Consider the following 16,568-nt stretch of genomic DNA (forward strand, 5'->3'; position numbering starts at 1 on the left):
CTTAATGCCAACTCGTAGCAGATTGCACATCTGTTAGTCCTGAGACGATTATACTGCCTTCCAGTCGCTTTGCAATGCTTGCTCACCGATTTAAGTCATAAGCTAATTTATGCTGTGTATTTCATTTTATTGTTTTGTATTATTTTATTGTGCTGCTAATTGCATTATGCCTCATGTGAGTTTATTATGTTGTACGAGTGCATTTTTTTGTCGTTTTATGTTGTATACTTTCAGTTTGTATACGCAGGGAACACGGGGCCATGTCTCAACCCTCCCCCTCCCCTCACTGTATTATGAGATAGTTACTCACTATTATCTTTCCTTTATGAATCAAATAGTATCCAAGCCATGCCGGTCACTCTGCTACCTTGCATAACAAGGAACGGCTCCGCGATAAAGACTAATACACCTGTTTGTCTGTGGGAATGTTTCGCTGCCACCGCAGCGATGGAAGACTATCTGACACAGTCACTGACGTGTCATATTGATAGGTTGGACTCAGTAAATTATGGGAACTACTCAGGCATGGGCCCAAGCGCTACGTAGTAATTGGCCAAGGGTAAAGGAACGCCTGCTGAGTTGGCCTGAATCCCAACTGGTTAGTTCAGCGAGAGAGAGATTCGCACTCACAATGGACAACGATTAATAGGGACAACTATTTTGTTGGCTCGGTTTTTTCACGCTACTGACAACACACGACATGCTGGTATCCGTGCTGCCGAATCAGTGGATACCTGCAGTCACCTGTGATTGCACTTAATTTTTGGAGCCCTCCCCTTTTATTACTTATTCTACTGCCGAGCCCTCGGATCTATCCTGTCTTTCTTCTTTTGTTAAAGAGTATGCAGTGGTACTGTAAATTACTCAAACAATACCGGTCCTATCCATCTTTCCAGCCATTTTTCTCATCGAAGTATCGCTCCTCCCTTGTTGCAGTGTCCATGTTTGAGCTATTCTCCGACGATCTATAGTGAAGTGAGAATCGTGTCTCTGCTATCTAGCCAAGCGTAGAATCAGTGTCCTTCAACAGTAGGCGAAAACCTGTGTTGGAAATTTTAAAGACGTAACCATGGGCTTACTTGGTTGTTCCCAAGGAGAGCTTTATCCCTCCCTTAAAGTACATAAATACAATCATCGTGTTCGCATTTTCACTTTTCCTTGCTGCTCGTGACTTTTCGTGACACTAAACGCAAGTGCGACGCGTAATTTGCGTCGTAGCAACGATACGATACGTACTTGGAAGAGCCACCACACAGTTCTTAGTGCCAACATAAATTATTTCTCAGCGTAACTCGTTAAACTAAGTACGCCAATACTCGGTCGTGTAAGAGGGACGTTTTATTCCCCGAGCGTACTACTGTGAAGCAGTGCAGCATGCAACACACGTGTGCGTACGGGCACGAGCTGCCTGATCAGCAGCCACGCGCGTACGTTTTGTAACCGGTAAACTTTACTGTGCAGCTACGCTTCACCTCTCAGAATCTTTATCCACAGAATGGACAGTAAGTCACTCTGAGCTTTAAAATGCTATACAGTAATAAAATGTTGATCCGCCTTTCTTGTACTACAGTCATTACATACTGCGTTATTTCGCTGCCTTCTTAGAACCCGAGTATTATGCCAGATGTTGGCACATTTCTCCAACAGTCACGTCAGCGAATCTCGAGTTTTCATAGAAGTAAAGAGCTGAAGTATCTGTCTTGTTAAGTTGCTGTTCCCAATTTGCCTGAAGCAATTGGGGTGTAGTCACCACTTCAGTCTTGCTGTTAATTGCTTAATGCCTTGATATCATAACGAGTGTGGTCCTTGGTTGTTGCCGATGTTTCTCACGTAACCATGTCTCCGCAATGCTTGCTATTTCATCCTTTTCTGCCATGCTCTGCCTTACTTTTACCTGATACCAGGAAACATTTTGTTATCCTCGTAAATATGCACTGGTTTGCTTAATCCACGAATCTCGACCACTGAATAACAGCAGTAACAAGTCCTTCTTCAAGTTAGTTACTACTTAGCCCATCTGGCAATCGCTAACCTTGTACAACAGAATCTCTTTTACGGCCGCTCTCATCGGTTTTTCCTCTCACTACCTCTGGTGCATATATGATGATGAAGTCCCATCTCGCTTTGGCAACCCATAGCGAAGAATAGCCACATATTGTCAGACACAGTGTATGAACTACATGTTACCGCTTCATGAACACCCGCACAACGTTCCTTACACATTCACGGACACCTCATCCACATGATACGTATACACAGTCATAGTCACCACCCCCTGAAAGGGAGAGTATAAACTCTACTACAGGAGACGTATTAAAAGGGTTCAGCTGCACTTGTTTTGTTTGCATTTCTGGCGGCTAAACCCTCTATCTGGTTATCGCTTTTGCATCTACTCACTTTGTTTGGAGAAAATTATTCGTTAGATATTTCTCACCGCGAAAACCTGTTACAGTTCGCGCAGAACACGCTTTTCAACATAGTGCGCAATGTGTTGTCTAGGGTAGCTGTAGCGATCTGAACAGTGACCCCGGGAATAAAAACTCCGTAGATAAAAGGCCTACGGAATTTTCTGAAAATTGTTGTCACTTACAAAATGTAATTACCGCCATTCTCTACCTGTGTGTAACCTTCTCTGTAAAGGAAACAAGCAGTCATGTATTTTATCGCATGGTCAAGTACGTCCATGAACACTCTTAACAGTTTATCTGCATCTAGTGGCTAAGAAACCTTCCACCTCAACAAATGGACTCTCACTGATATCGCACCAATATCCAAGGTGAAGATCCATAAATATCAATATATGAAACAAAAACACACACAAATAACACGTAGGCGCTGCTGACCCCCTTTCAGCAACACTTCTTACATAGCCGCGGGTTTATTCCGCTGACTAATTCACTCAGTCAGATTGTGAAGTTGCCGTGTCAGTCTTCTACACGTGATCGCTGACTGTGGCTACTTGTCAGCGATGCTGACAACCCTCTTTTGGCTACTTGCTATTGTATAAAGACCCGTGACCGCTCACTTACTGGCCAGTTCAGTATTAACAGTGAAGTTGCATCCGCCTCATCGGAACGTACTACTCTCCGACTCCGTTGCGCGGTAAATATTAACCAAACACTATTACGCACTGCTGTGATTTATTTTGTCGTCATTACTACATACAGTCGCATAGAGATATTCTCACGCCTTCTCTCTCTTCTGAATGCACTCTGTCCTTTCACCGGTCACTTCGGCGGTGTCACTCATCTATTGGAGTTGTTGAATAACTACCAGGAGAATATCGACCAGACATCACACCATGAGATGCTGTGCTTTATTGATTCTTTTTACTGGAGCTGTCAGTCTCCCACCCTTTAGTGATGATGATGATGAGCGTTTGGCGTCATTGGCCGGGAGGCCCCTCGCGGGGCAGGTCCGGCCGCCATATCGCAGGTCTTATTACATTCGGCGCCACATTGGGCGACCTGCACGCCGGATGGGGATGAAATGATGATGGACACAACACAACACCCAGTCCCTGAGCGGAGAAAATCTCCGACCCAGCCGGGAATCGAACCCGGGCCCAGAGGACGGCAATCCGTCACGCTGACCACTCAGCTACTGGGGCGGACCCACCCTTTAGTAATCATCCGTCATCGTCAGGCATCATGTTTGAACGTTTGGACAACTTGCTATATACCCCCCATCAAGCGGTAATACGTGTCGATGTACAACTAAGCTCCATTAAGGGAGAAGAGCTAGCTTTACAACAACTTATCAATCGCCTATTGGCCTGTGAACCTTTACTCGAACAAGCAGGGCAGACTTCCACGTTACGCACTCTGTGGGATTTAAAACAAGCACTGCTAAACACTCAAGAACAATTACGAAGCATCTTCGACACTGTGCCCCTAACTCGGGTTAAGAGAGCCTGGTTCAATGCCGGAGGTGCGATACTCAAAACTATCTTTGGTACCCCCGACCATGCTGACGCTAACCGCTGGGACCAAACCCTACGCCAAGTAACTTTTACTACTAACCAAAATCGGGACGTACTGGTCCACCAGCAATTACGCTTCACCCATATTGAAGACAGTTTATTAGCTGCTACTAGGCAAATTCGTGTCGTGGCAACTGACCTTGTACACCAGTACGAAACATTTAGGAATGTTATGCAACGGGACCTTGTATGGGAATCTTCGCTACCTCATTATTATGTGGCGGCTACAGTACATCTTGTGCGAACTTCTCAAGGACTGTGGGCACAGATTTCTCTACCCATCACATGCGCCAACTGCGAGTTTGAATACTACCGATTACACACCTTTCCGGTTACTTGGGTTGCCCTACGAAAGCAAGTGACTTGTGCAAACTAATGATATCTTAGCTAGTAGCAAAGATCACCAAAGACATTCTGTCATGCAGCTGATTGACCTCCATCAGTGCCATCACACAAATTACTATATGTGTTCAAACTTATCCATTCATACTGGAACTAAGGACTGTGAGGTGGCCTTGTTTTTAGAGGAAATAAACCCCCCCCCCCCTGTCCTCGTATGTTACCGACTTTGCGTGAGCCTTGGTTTAAACCAGTAGGGGATAGTTTATTATATTTTGTACCTCAGACATCTACAATTGCTTTAACATCCTATGACCATGTTTTCTTGTCTCGGACGTATCTTTTCGCACTAGATAACGGTGGATTACTGTTCAATATGTCCACCTGTGATTTAATAACACCTACTGTCAAACTGTCAGCACACCTAACACAAGTGAAAAATTTGAGCCTCGGACCCCTTTTCCTTTATTTACCTGAGGTACCAGTGGTACCACCATCACCCAGTAATGTACCCAGGCTACCCAACGAGTCCGATGCTCGATTACTTCAGTCAATTGACGAATTACTAGCTCACGAAAAGGGCCAAGTCGCCCTGGATCGAGCTGTTGCGCACATTGCTACCTGCCGGACACAGAAACAATTGTATACGGTTACTCTGCCTAGTGCCCTGACTGTTCCAATCCTGATTGTCGGAGGAGCCGTTCTCTGGTGCCTGTATAAGAAAGGATATTGTATACACATTAAGTCAACACAACCAACTGTCCCCGAGGCACAGCCCCAGGGTGAATTTCGACAAGAGTAATGTCAGGCATGGTCTACCATAGTGAAATACACTCTTTAACTGAAATAAAGTTTATATTGTCTAATGTTCATTTATTCTTACTTTTATCATGTATCAATGTATCTAATCATGTAAACTATGGGTAAAGGTACTAGATATGACCACTGAATGTAGGAAACCTTAGTCTATTTACTACTGAAGCCCACCCCTGCAAACTTTACTGATACAATCCCTGGGGGGAGTGTTTCAGTACCTGCCTACACAATTAGCAGCTGCCACCGTGTCCCTCCTTGCCGCCGTCCCCACCTGAGGGAACGACAGTGTATCCAACGCTGCGCGGAGCCCTGTGGTGCCCCGCTCTCCATCAGTGGCACATGGGCCACCCATCACAGCACCGCATCTGAACCAAAGATTCTAACTCTGTTTATTTTTCAATGATTGTCTGTATTATATGTGGAAGATATACCATCAACAGTTAGAACTTTGTGTTTAACCAACTGCAATCAGTGTCCCTACACAGAAGCAAATGTCTTTTATGTAACATTATGAACATGTTTTAACTTTCTATTATCTGTATATGATGCAATCTTTTAGATTGTCAGTGTTTCAATAAGTCTTTAATTATTATTTTGAAGCTATTGACCATAGAAACTACCTCACAGTTTGAGAATTTAAATGTTTTATCTCATTATTTACTATCTTCACATTCTGTTTATGTTAACTACGTTTGTCAGTTGAATACTTTTATTTGGTAGAATTAACTAATTTGTTACAATTACTACTTTCATATTTTAGTTTATATTCTGAAACTGATTCCACTATGTAGCAACGAGTTTAACGTTTGCCAAACAACACAAACAATTACACATTTCTAGAGGCGCCTGTAACCTTCAAACGATCAGTGCTGATTCAGTTCGGCCAGCATCTACACTTCTGCTACACCGAGTTTAGCGTTGGAAGTATATATGAGTAACAGAATCTGTAATACTTCATTCCAATGTTGTGAAACTTTTGACATACTTTTAACTTTTAGTGCTAAGATCTGCATTCTGATACAGTAATGATGATGGGAAATTATCATATTGAATTATATGTGATAAGGTCAATGTCTCTAAATGTTTTATGATTTTGATCAACAATCTTCCCGTATAATTTCTTTTTTTTTTTTTTTTTGTTAAAGGGACTTTCTTTTTATGTTGTTGTAAAATCACTCCAGTATAAATAGATGTTTTTGCAAAACTTATATTCACCCCACGCCCATTTTTGCAAATGTTAGCACACCCGACCAAGGGAGCAAATTGTTTTCTTTTATCAACGAGCAACAACTAATTTTCACCATAAAACCTCGCTCCCGCGGAATGGGAAGGAGATGTACAGGTGCTGACAGACTGAGTATGGGAGTCCTTTATTTTCAATAAAAGAAAAGGGATTTTTTTTTCCTAAATGCGTGAGCTATGAATGGCAATGGATCTTCACAAAGCCGTGCACGGGCCCTGGGTTGGCGACACATCAGATTTTTCCAGTATGTGCCGCTATCCCACGGCTTGTTCACGTGCTCAACAAAAAACAACCTTTCTGCTGACGGGGTGACGCTTAGGGAAGCGTCGCTTGCCTAGTCAGAGCTCCTACAGTAGCCAATCAGAAAGGTCCAGGAGACCACGTGTGGGCGCCCACCGCGCCGAGCTGCGTGAACGAGGCATGTGGATCGCTCTCTTTTACTGACAGACCCCCGACGAGATCAGACGCATTGGCCGGTTGCCTCCATGCACTTTTCGAGCCCAGGCTCAATCTGTTTGCGCCTTAGGGCTGCTAGACTCACATTAATGTACCCCGGCTAGGTCATCAGTAATTTTTTTTTTCAATGAACGGGAGGCAGTTTGCCGACCGGAGTTGAAAAATTAACTCTTGTTCTTTTTTAGACCCCACTTCCACCTCAGCCACATCCTGACATGTACAACATTATCTTGCTCAGATATGTGCAGTGTGCCGATGCAGCATATCAGACACACCCCTCTTGGCAAGCTGGTTGCAACACACAAGCACCGGGTTGCTCACCCCAGAGCCCAGTATGAGACACGGACCCAGGATGCACACAGCATCAGCTGAGGACAGAGGCTGCTAGTATTCTCGCCGTGGTAGCCAGCCCCCGGGTGGCTGACTGCATAGCAGAGTGTGGTGGGAGACGCAGGGGCACCTGTTTCAGCTGTGTTGCAACGTGCCTGGGACCTCGAGATCACTCCTCCCAACCTAGGCATATTCCCTTAGGTTATCCCCCAAAATACTAGTGGTGCTACACTTTAGTGGACCCCATAGCTAACGGCCCAAAGAAGAGGAGTGCTTCCTACGTACAGAGTGCTTAGGCAATGAACAGTGCTTTCACAATGCTTTTTAATAATGTTGTGGGCAACATCATAACGAAATTTCTCCAAGGATCACCACCAGATGATGTGAAGCTCATAGCATATGCAGATGATGGGATGAGTTGGAAGAAAATGAGTAAAAATTGGAAGAACATCTACACACCTGGCAGAGAGTGACTAAAGAAGCATTCACTGAAATAAACATATCAAAAAGTGAAGTAATGAAGATCTATAGGTAAAACGAAAAAATGTAGGCTGTACTTTGGATGGAGGAACTATCGAACAAATGGATGCTTTCAAGTATCTAGGAAGTATTCAAAATTTTTGGTAATATGTTTGGGAAATCTATATAAAATCAGCGAAATAACAGTTTTGATGCGATGGTTATTTTATTAATATGATCGGTTTTGGTCTAGGCTTAGGCCATCTTCAGAAAGCACCATCAGCTGAAGTTGAAGTTGAACAGTTTCAGCGACTGAGGTCAATTGACTGTTCTACAAATCGTCACCTTCAGCTAATCGTGCTGTCTGAAGATGGTCTAAGCCTAGGCCGAAACTGGTTATTTTTATAAAATAACCCCACGACCAAGACGGTTTTTTCACTGATTTCATATGTGAAGTATATTAACCAAGAAAGGAAACATCGTGGATGGAATTTCAGAGAGGACAGGATATTATTCGAAATTCTGTAATTGTTTAACAGACATAATTACAAATTGGAAAATACGTGTAAAGCCAGATTATCCACGAATTTTGGCCAGTGGATCAGAATGTTGGACTTGGACAAAGAAAGATCGAAGCAGAACACAAGGAACAGAGGTGCACTGTTGAGAGAAGCTCATAATTTAAAAGTCATACTACCTGCCTATTCTGACCAACGGATCAGAATGTTTGATTTGATCTGGGCAGAATACAAGAAACAGACGTGTACTTTCGAGGCATACCTGGTAAAACGAGAAGGGACACGATAAGGAATGAAATAATATGTAATACTTTGCAGATCAAACCCCTGGAACAAAGTATGAAGGGTAATGGACTTACGTGGTTTGGCCACGTTAAATGATTGGAGGCAGGAAGACTGCTGAGAAGAGCACTAGAATGGACAGACTCTGGACGAAGGACTGTTGCAAGACCACAAACAAGGTGGAGGGGTCAGGTAAAGTATGGTGCAATTCTAAGAGAACAGCAACGGGAGGATATGCAAAATGAAAGACTATGGGAGACAAGAGAAGCTTGGCAGATGATCTGTGAATGACCAGCAAATCCAGAAATTTGTCAGAAAGACGAAGAAGATAGAATACTTCAGAAAAAATGTGAGTGAAGTTTGAGGGTGCCACATGGACTCTCAAATGAAACGTTTCCTCCCATTTGCTGACATATTTCTTGTAGCAACCTTGAAGTCCTTTGTGACGCAAGTCTTTTTTGTTGACAGTGTCTACATTGTTACGGTCGCCAGACGTCAGGTTTCTGCGGTCATTAGGATAGCCGTCTTTCGTTGGAGATAACAATTCGGATGCGGATTCAGGGAGTGTCACTTATATAAACAACTTTAAACTCCTGTCCGTGAACAAAATATATTTATTTTTATTTATTTATTTATTTATTTAACCTGATCAGATTAGGGCCATCAGGCCCTCTCTTACATCGGACCAGTGTTCCACACATGCAGCATTTCACACATCAGAGTTACATCATGAACATAGTTTAAATGAGAAAATTAGCTTACTCTAGTGACAATATGAATAAAGAGTAGTGACTAAGACCTAATAAAGTAAATGCGGAAGTATTTTGACAACAGTTGCTATACATACAGATTATGATAAAAGCAATAATAATAACAGTATAACAAAAAATCAAATAATAATGATAAACATGACTAAGACCTAATAAAGTAAATGCTGGCAGTATTTTTACATCAGGTGCTATACATACAGATTAAGGTGAAAGCAATAATAATAACAGTAAAAAAAATTCAAATAATAATGACAGACATGAGAAAGATTTTCAATAGTAATGAAGGTTTGTGCAGATGTACATTAATATTTTGGTGTGTAAAGTAGATGTTTACTAGTATAGCGAGTTTTGGGTAAGGGAGGTTTAAGGAGGGGGAGAGAGGGAAGTAATGAGGTGAAGTGCACTCATGTACAGAGGAAGGCATTACTGTTGCTTAAGTAGATACGTCATTAACTGTTTTTTGAAGCTGGTCATGTTTTTAAGTTCTCTAACATAACGAGGGAGGTTATTCCAGAGTCGGGTTCCCACTACTGTAAAGGACTTGGAGAAGGTGACTGAGCGATGCAGTGGAACGGAGAGGATTTTATTATGATGGGAACGTGTGTTTCTGTCATGTTGTTCCGACATGAGTGTTAGGGACGAGGAGAGATATGAGGGACATTGTACATTTATAAGGCAGTACATGAGACAGAGTGTATGGAAATCTCTGCGTTTGTCTGCACGCAGCCGGGACAATTTTGCATATGCTGGTGAAATGTGATCAAAAAGTCGAACGTCACAGATATAACAGACGCAGGCATTCTTGACCAGTTCTAGACGTCGGGAATTTTCCTGAGAGAGCCTTGTAGGATAATATCGCTGTAGTCAATGATTGGGAGTATAAGCGTTTGTACTAATTTCTTTTTCAGATCAAAAGGGAAGAGTTTTTTATATTTTTGTAGGACATGAAGGAATGCTGTTGCTTTTTTGCACACTGCAGTTACGTGCTCTGTCACATTTAGCTTTTCATCTATTATTACTCCCAAACTCTTTGCTGACGGCGAGAAGTTAATATTTGTTCCATTTAGGATAAGAGGTGGTACGGATTCCCGATGTTTTAGGCTAATGAGCTTAGAGTGACCAACAAGTACCGCTTGGGTTTTAGATGGGTTTAGTTTTAGACCTATGTCCTGTGCCCATTTTGACAGTGCATCGAGGTCAGTATTGAAATTTTCAATAGCTTTCTTGAGATTGCTTCATTTCGCACTTAGATACAACTGAAGGTCATCAGCATACATATGGTATTTGCAATAGGTCAGGACTGATGACACATCATTGACGTAAAGAGAGAAGAGTATAGGACCTAATACTGAGCCTTGGGGAACGCCTGACACTACCTGCCGCCATTGTGATTTTATATCCCCAGACAGGACGCGTTGCTGACGAGACGTCATGTATGAGCGAAACCATTGCACTGCGCTTGGTGAGAAATTTAGACCGCTAAGTTTGGCTAGTAAGATGTCGAAGTCGACAGTATCAAATGCTTTGCTGAAATCTAAGAAGCAAATGATAGTCGCTTCTTGTCTGTCCATGGCAAGTTTCAGGTCATCTGTCACCTTTATCAGAGCGGATGTTGTGCTTCGATGTTTACGGAAACCTGATTGGTATTCGTCTAGTAGGTTGTTAGTAGTTAGGTAGTTGGTGAGCTGGTCATGAACTATATATTCTAAGGCCTTTGATAGTGCAGGAAGAAGGCAGATGGGGCGGTAGTCAGAGGCTGCTGTGGCGATGTCCTTTTTAGGCAGTGGCTTGATTTGTCCCAGTTTCCAGGCCTCAGGGAAAACACTTGTGAATAATGAATCGTTGAAAATGTCTGTTACAGAGGGCAGTAGTTGGTCAATAATAAGTTTTACCATCTGGATAGTGATACCATCATGTCCAGTAGATGCTGATCTAATCCGCATTATGGCTTTCTTGACAGTACTGCAAGTGACGTGCTGTAGATAGAATTTTTCTTTGCTACAGTCGTTCATCCCAATGAAGTAATCAATGATTCTCTGTTATTTGCGGATCAATTTTGGTTGCAGGTAATGTGAAGAATCGGTTTAATTCTTCAGCTGTGACCATGGGATTTTCTGCAACTTTTATTTTGCCTAAACCGAGACTACGGAGATTTTTCCACAGGATAGCTGGTCTACATCTATTGTCAGCTAATGTACGGGCATGTCTGAGCTTAGCGTTTCTCACCGCTTGACTGACTTTGTTTCGTTTCTGCTTGTTTACAGCGTGATTTTCACTTGTAGGGTGTATCTTGTATGCTCGATGTGCAGCATCTCTGAGATTCATGAGCTGTTTTAGTTCATCAGTCAGCAAAGGTGCAGGTTGCCTTTTTACTTTTCTGGTCTTTATTGGAGCATATTTGTCATATAGTTGAGTAATTTTGTTAGTGAAATCGTGGAGTTTGTCGTTTATGTCCATGAGGGGAGTAGAGGTCATCCCCCAAACTATTTCTTGTGCCTCAGTTTCGAGTTCAGGCAAATTTATGCGTTTGAGGTCTCGGTATGTAGACAGTTTTTGTTTCTTTCTAGGGCATTCTAGTGAATACGTCATGGAAATGATGTCATGGGCAGACATGCCAGGCGCAGATATTTGAGAGGTGCGGATTATTCTGTTCGGAGATTTCGTTGCGAATATATCTATGAAAGTGTGACTGGTAGTCGTGTGATGAGTAGGTGCCAGCTGAAGTAGCGTCATATTTGAGGACGAAAGTATCCTCTTAAATTTCCCAGTGGAAGGACTATTTCACAGAAAATTAATGTTAGTGTCACCAGCTATAATTACATGTTCATATGTCGATTCGAGACTAGAGAGGGCAGTTTCGAAGCAGGTGAACCCACCTACTTTAGGAGGTTTGTAAAGGACACATATTAAGCACTATCTGTTAAGTGATTTGATCTCTATGAACATATATTCCACTTGTTTATCTGCATTGTTGTCGGATGTGTGTAGTACTGTAGGTGACAAATCAGAGCGTATGTACGCCCCTACTCCGCCCCCTCGTCTGTTGCATCTGTCGTGCCTGAGAAAGATATAGCCATCTAGGTTTACGGAAGTTGTAGGAATACTTGGTTTGAGCCAAGTCTCTGACAAAAGTATTACGTGTATATCAGCAGTTTGAAATATATATTTGAACTCGTCGAAGTGAGCTGGCAGAGACTGGACATTTGCATGTGCAATATGCAGATTGGTGCGTTCGGGTGTTGATTGCCCGAGGAGGCTGCCGACCAGTGTTTGCGGGTCGTGGTTAGCGGTGACAAGAGGGTCTGGCATGAGGAATGCGGAAGGCGTGTGAAGGGAGGGGAGGGGGGGGGGTGAGGGAGTGTCCTCCCAGTTCTGTGCAGTGAAAGCGGCCGGGAGGGGGAGGGGGTAGGTCCCCAGGGAGACAACGGGATCTGCGGCCAAGGTCAGCGAGGTCTGCAACGGTTATGGAAGTAGCCGTGGGCTGGCAGGGGAAGGAATTTCGCTAAATACAACGGGAGTAATCTTCACGTTATGACAGAGTGTGATATTAATTGCACTTATGAGGACAACAACTAAAGTATGATGGTGGGTTGCTAATTAAGGATGGAAGTGAGACTACCTTATGCAATAATTAACAAAATTACATGAGAAAAACAATTTAAAATGAAAATAGTTATGTGGAGAAACGAAAAGTTGATAATACAAATAATAACAAATATTACCCGAGAATAAATAATTAGAGATTAAAAAAATTGTTATTTAGAGAAACGAACAATTTGATAATACATTAGTTACGATATGGTTGACAGTGTAAACAATATAAACATACAGGTTAGTGGCAGCAAGATTAGACATGATTTAGCTTCTAAAGCACAGGCCTTCGAGTTCATTAACACTGCAAATTGTTTTCTTTCCGCTGGCAATTGTTGCCAGTTGTCACAGACTCAAGCCTGTAGCAGCGAATTGTTTATTAGAAACTACACTGTACATTGCTGCAGCCACCAATGTTTACTTCAGCACGAAGTCAGGCAGCTTGTAGCAGTTTCCAAAAGGTCACCACTGTTTATAACGTATAGCGACTCCGCGGCCGACAGCTGCCTTCATCGACCGTCCGGCAGGATCTTACAACACACCATCCGTCTATGCTGGCACCTCACAGAAGGTCAACTCACTATTTACTTACTTTGAACGTCTCCCCAACCACTGAGCCAAAGTAAGTTTGTGGAAATAATAGAATCGGCAACACTCAGTCTAAACTGTCTTCATGGAAACAACTGGCGTGTATTGAACGTTAATCGTTGTTATAACACAATACTTTCTATTGGCCAAAATTGCTTAATATTAGTGACGTTACTCTGATAGGTGCTATGAATGGATTCTTCATTATGATTCGGCAGTGTAGATCATTGTCGACCGATCTTGGTAATCTTAGAAGACGGAACTTGTTTTCTTGCACCTAGTAATTGAAAGATTATGAGAGCTAGAAAGACGCCTGAGCTAATTTACGAGCGATAAACAAGTTTCGTGTTGATTTTCTGAAGGAAAATTTCTTTCCTCCCTGAATGTCTCACCTCTTGCAAATGGTGAGCACAGAGATATTGGTCTGTTATTCTGCGCACCTGTTATTTTGTTCTTCTTACAAATCTGGGTCGGCTGTATAATGAGTGAAAAGTTCATTACTGCTGTTAGCTACGAATGGGGCTGACTCTGCAGCGTTACTGTGTTGCTATGTAAAAGGGGTTTGCGCCTTGCTCGCTTTACGTGATTCAATATCTGTGGTGCTTCTTTAAATATAACACATTTACGAGTTTGAACAGCAGTCAAATAACGGTTTGATGGTTGAACCAGTATATTGAAATGCCTTTTTATGGTCATAATTTTTCGCTGGTGTCTCTCGTACGAACACCAGACAAGTTGGAAGGTATTAAATGAGTCAACTATATTTCACCACCCGACAGAATACCCAATGACAATGTGACTGATCACTTGTGACGATGAAAATGTGGATGGAGCAGTAAGCTTTTGGAATAAAATTTCTTAATACACAAGACATTGACGGTTCCTGTAGGTATACAGTGATACAGAAGTGTACTCTATTTTATCGGTATAACCCTTTCACTGTCATTGCTACGGATATTACGTTTAATACTATTCAATTAAAATGTAATGAAAAAATACGTCTATTTGTGAAATCCTTGACGGATATAGCCAAGGACCTTAGTCCCACCATCTGACCGTGTATCGCAAATAAGCAAAATATGTGAATAGTACAATTGAATTAAAGATCTATTTTACAACTTTACCTTAAATGTTTGTATTTTGGCGAAGTGCTTTTTCCAATATAATTACTGTTTCACTTGGACTAAACGTTCTCTATAAACATTTTAGTGAGGGCGTTAGTGATTGACCATTGATGCTCCCAAGAGTAACTGCTGTTACAGTGTTCTTCATAAATATGCTTTGGAATTTAGCTTTACTGCAGTGTAAGTTGAAGTGAGTACAGCTGTGACGAGCTGACTGGAATATCGTTGCCGATCAAGCTGACGTCCATCACACACTCACAGCAAGAAGCTTGGCTGCGCAAGGTGAGGGTCATTCATAGGGAAGACGCTTTCATCCTCCTCGCCAGGTCTGCTCATTTATCGGCTTAAAACAGACTGCAAACGCAACCTAAGAGATCCCGCTGGACTTTGATACATCCATTGGGTTTGAATATTAGTTTTGAATTCTTTGGTGAAAGTCTCTTGTACTTCCATCCAGGCGGCAGTGTAAAGAGAGCGTGACATTTCTAGGAGGGGAGTCTTCATTCACATATAGGTACTATCTTCCTACCACTGCTAATATCTTTGCAATATTTACTGTAATACGCACATATGTAAGTTTTACACAAGCTCGGTACATCGTCTCTATGACTTTAGATTTTGAGAGAACTGACTTGGGTAAGTTTATCGTTTTTTTTTTTTTTTTTTTTTTTTTTTTGGTTTGGGGTAGTTTATAAGTTTCAGTACGGCTGCATTAAACTTTTGTATTGCCACAACGGATCTATGTGGATCCGGGCGTACTGTGGTGAAATCACAAATAATGTCACACTATTCCAATTATAACATTTAACGGGTTAAATGCCTGTCCAAGGGCTGAGGTGGGGCGAGACGGTGCTGCGCCTGCAGCTGCAAATGGACAGTAACATTTGAATGTAATCTGTACTGTTGCGAGTTGTGCGCTGAAACTGTAACAGAATTTCTCGCGAATTATCTAAAAACTGTCTGGATTTTCAAATGGCGATTACAGATTCAGATTTAGGATCGGCATAGCTGCCCTACTTTTGAACAAAAGCTTATTTAATCAAATTACTTTTTATTAATGTGATTTTAACTAGTCTGAAATGCACCTACCTGTAAATTAGATTGCAGAAAACAATGATTCACAAGATTACTAAAATTTTTACTTAATTTAAATGTGCTCTATTGCAAAATGAATCTCTGGAATTTACATGGAAATCGACTAATTGAAAAAGATTCATAATATTCTGTCAAAAATGCCTTACAACTAATTCTTGCCTTGCAATGGATACCTCCGCTCTGGCTTAACTACAAATGAGCATGTAAAATAAATCACTGTGGCAGTTTAGTTTCTTATTCTTTCTTTCTTTTAAACTGATGATTTTCAAAAAGAGCCCTAAACAAAAGATTAGGCAGACACCAACTCATCTATTGGGGAATTTCAAATCGATCATGTAGCAATTTCATACCTTAACTACAAATCAATTTTAGAGGTCCAACTAAGGAAAGGGAGTAATATTGATTTTGACCATTATTTAATGTGAATAAAAGTAAAACTTTAACTTCTACATGTACATCTACATCTACATTTATACTCGGCAAGCCACCCAACGGTGTGTGGCGGAGGGCACTTTACGTGCCACTGTCATAACCTCCCGTTTCTGTTCCAGTCGCGTATGGTTCGCGGGAAGAACGACTGTCTGAAAGCCTCCGTGCGCGCTCGAATCTCTCTAATATTACAATCGTGATCTCCTCGGGAGGTATAAGTAGGGGGAAGCAATATATTCGATACCTCATCCAAAAACGCACCCTCTCGAAACCTGGCGAGCAAGCTACACCGCGATGCAGAGCGCCTCTCTTGCAGAGTCTGCCACTTGAGTTTGCTAAACATCTCCGTAACTCTATCACGCTTTCCAAATAACCCTGTGACGAAACGCGCCGCTCTTCTTTGGATCTTCTCTATCTCCTCCGTCAACCCGATCTGGTACGGATCCCACACTGATGAGCAATACTCAATTATAGGTCGAACGAGTGTTTTGTAAACCACCTCCTTTGTTGATGGACTACATTTTATAAGGACTCTCCCAATGAATC

The sequence above is a fragment of the Schistocerca serialis genome, chromosome 2, assembly GCF_023864345.2.
Source record: "Schistocerca serialis cubense isolate TAMUIC-IGC-003099 chromosome 2, iqSchSeri2.2, whole genome shotgun sequence".
Taxonomy (NCBI): domain Eukaryota; kingdom Metazoa; phylum Arthropoda; class Insecta; order Orthoptera; family Acrididae; genus Schistocerca; species Schistocerca serialis.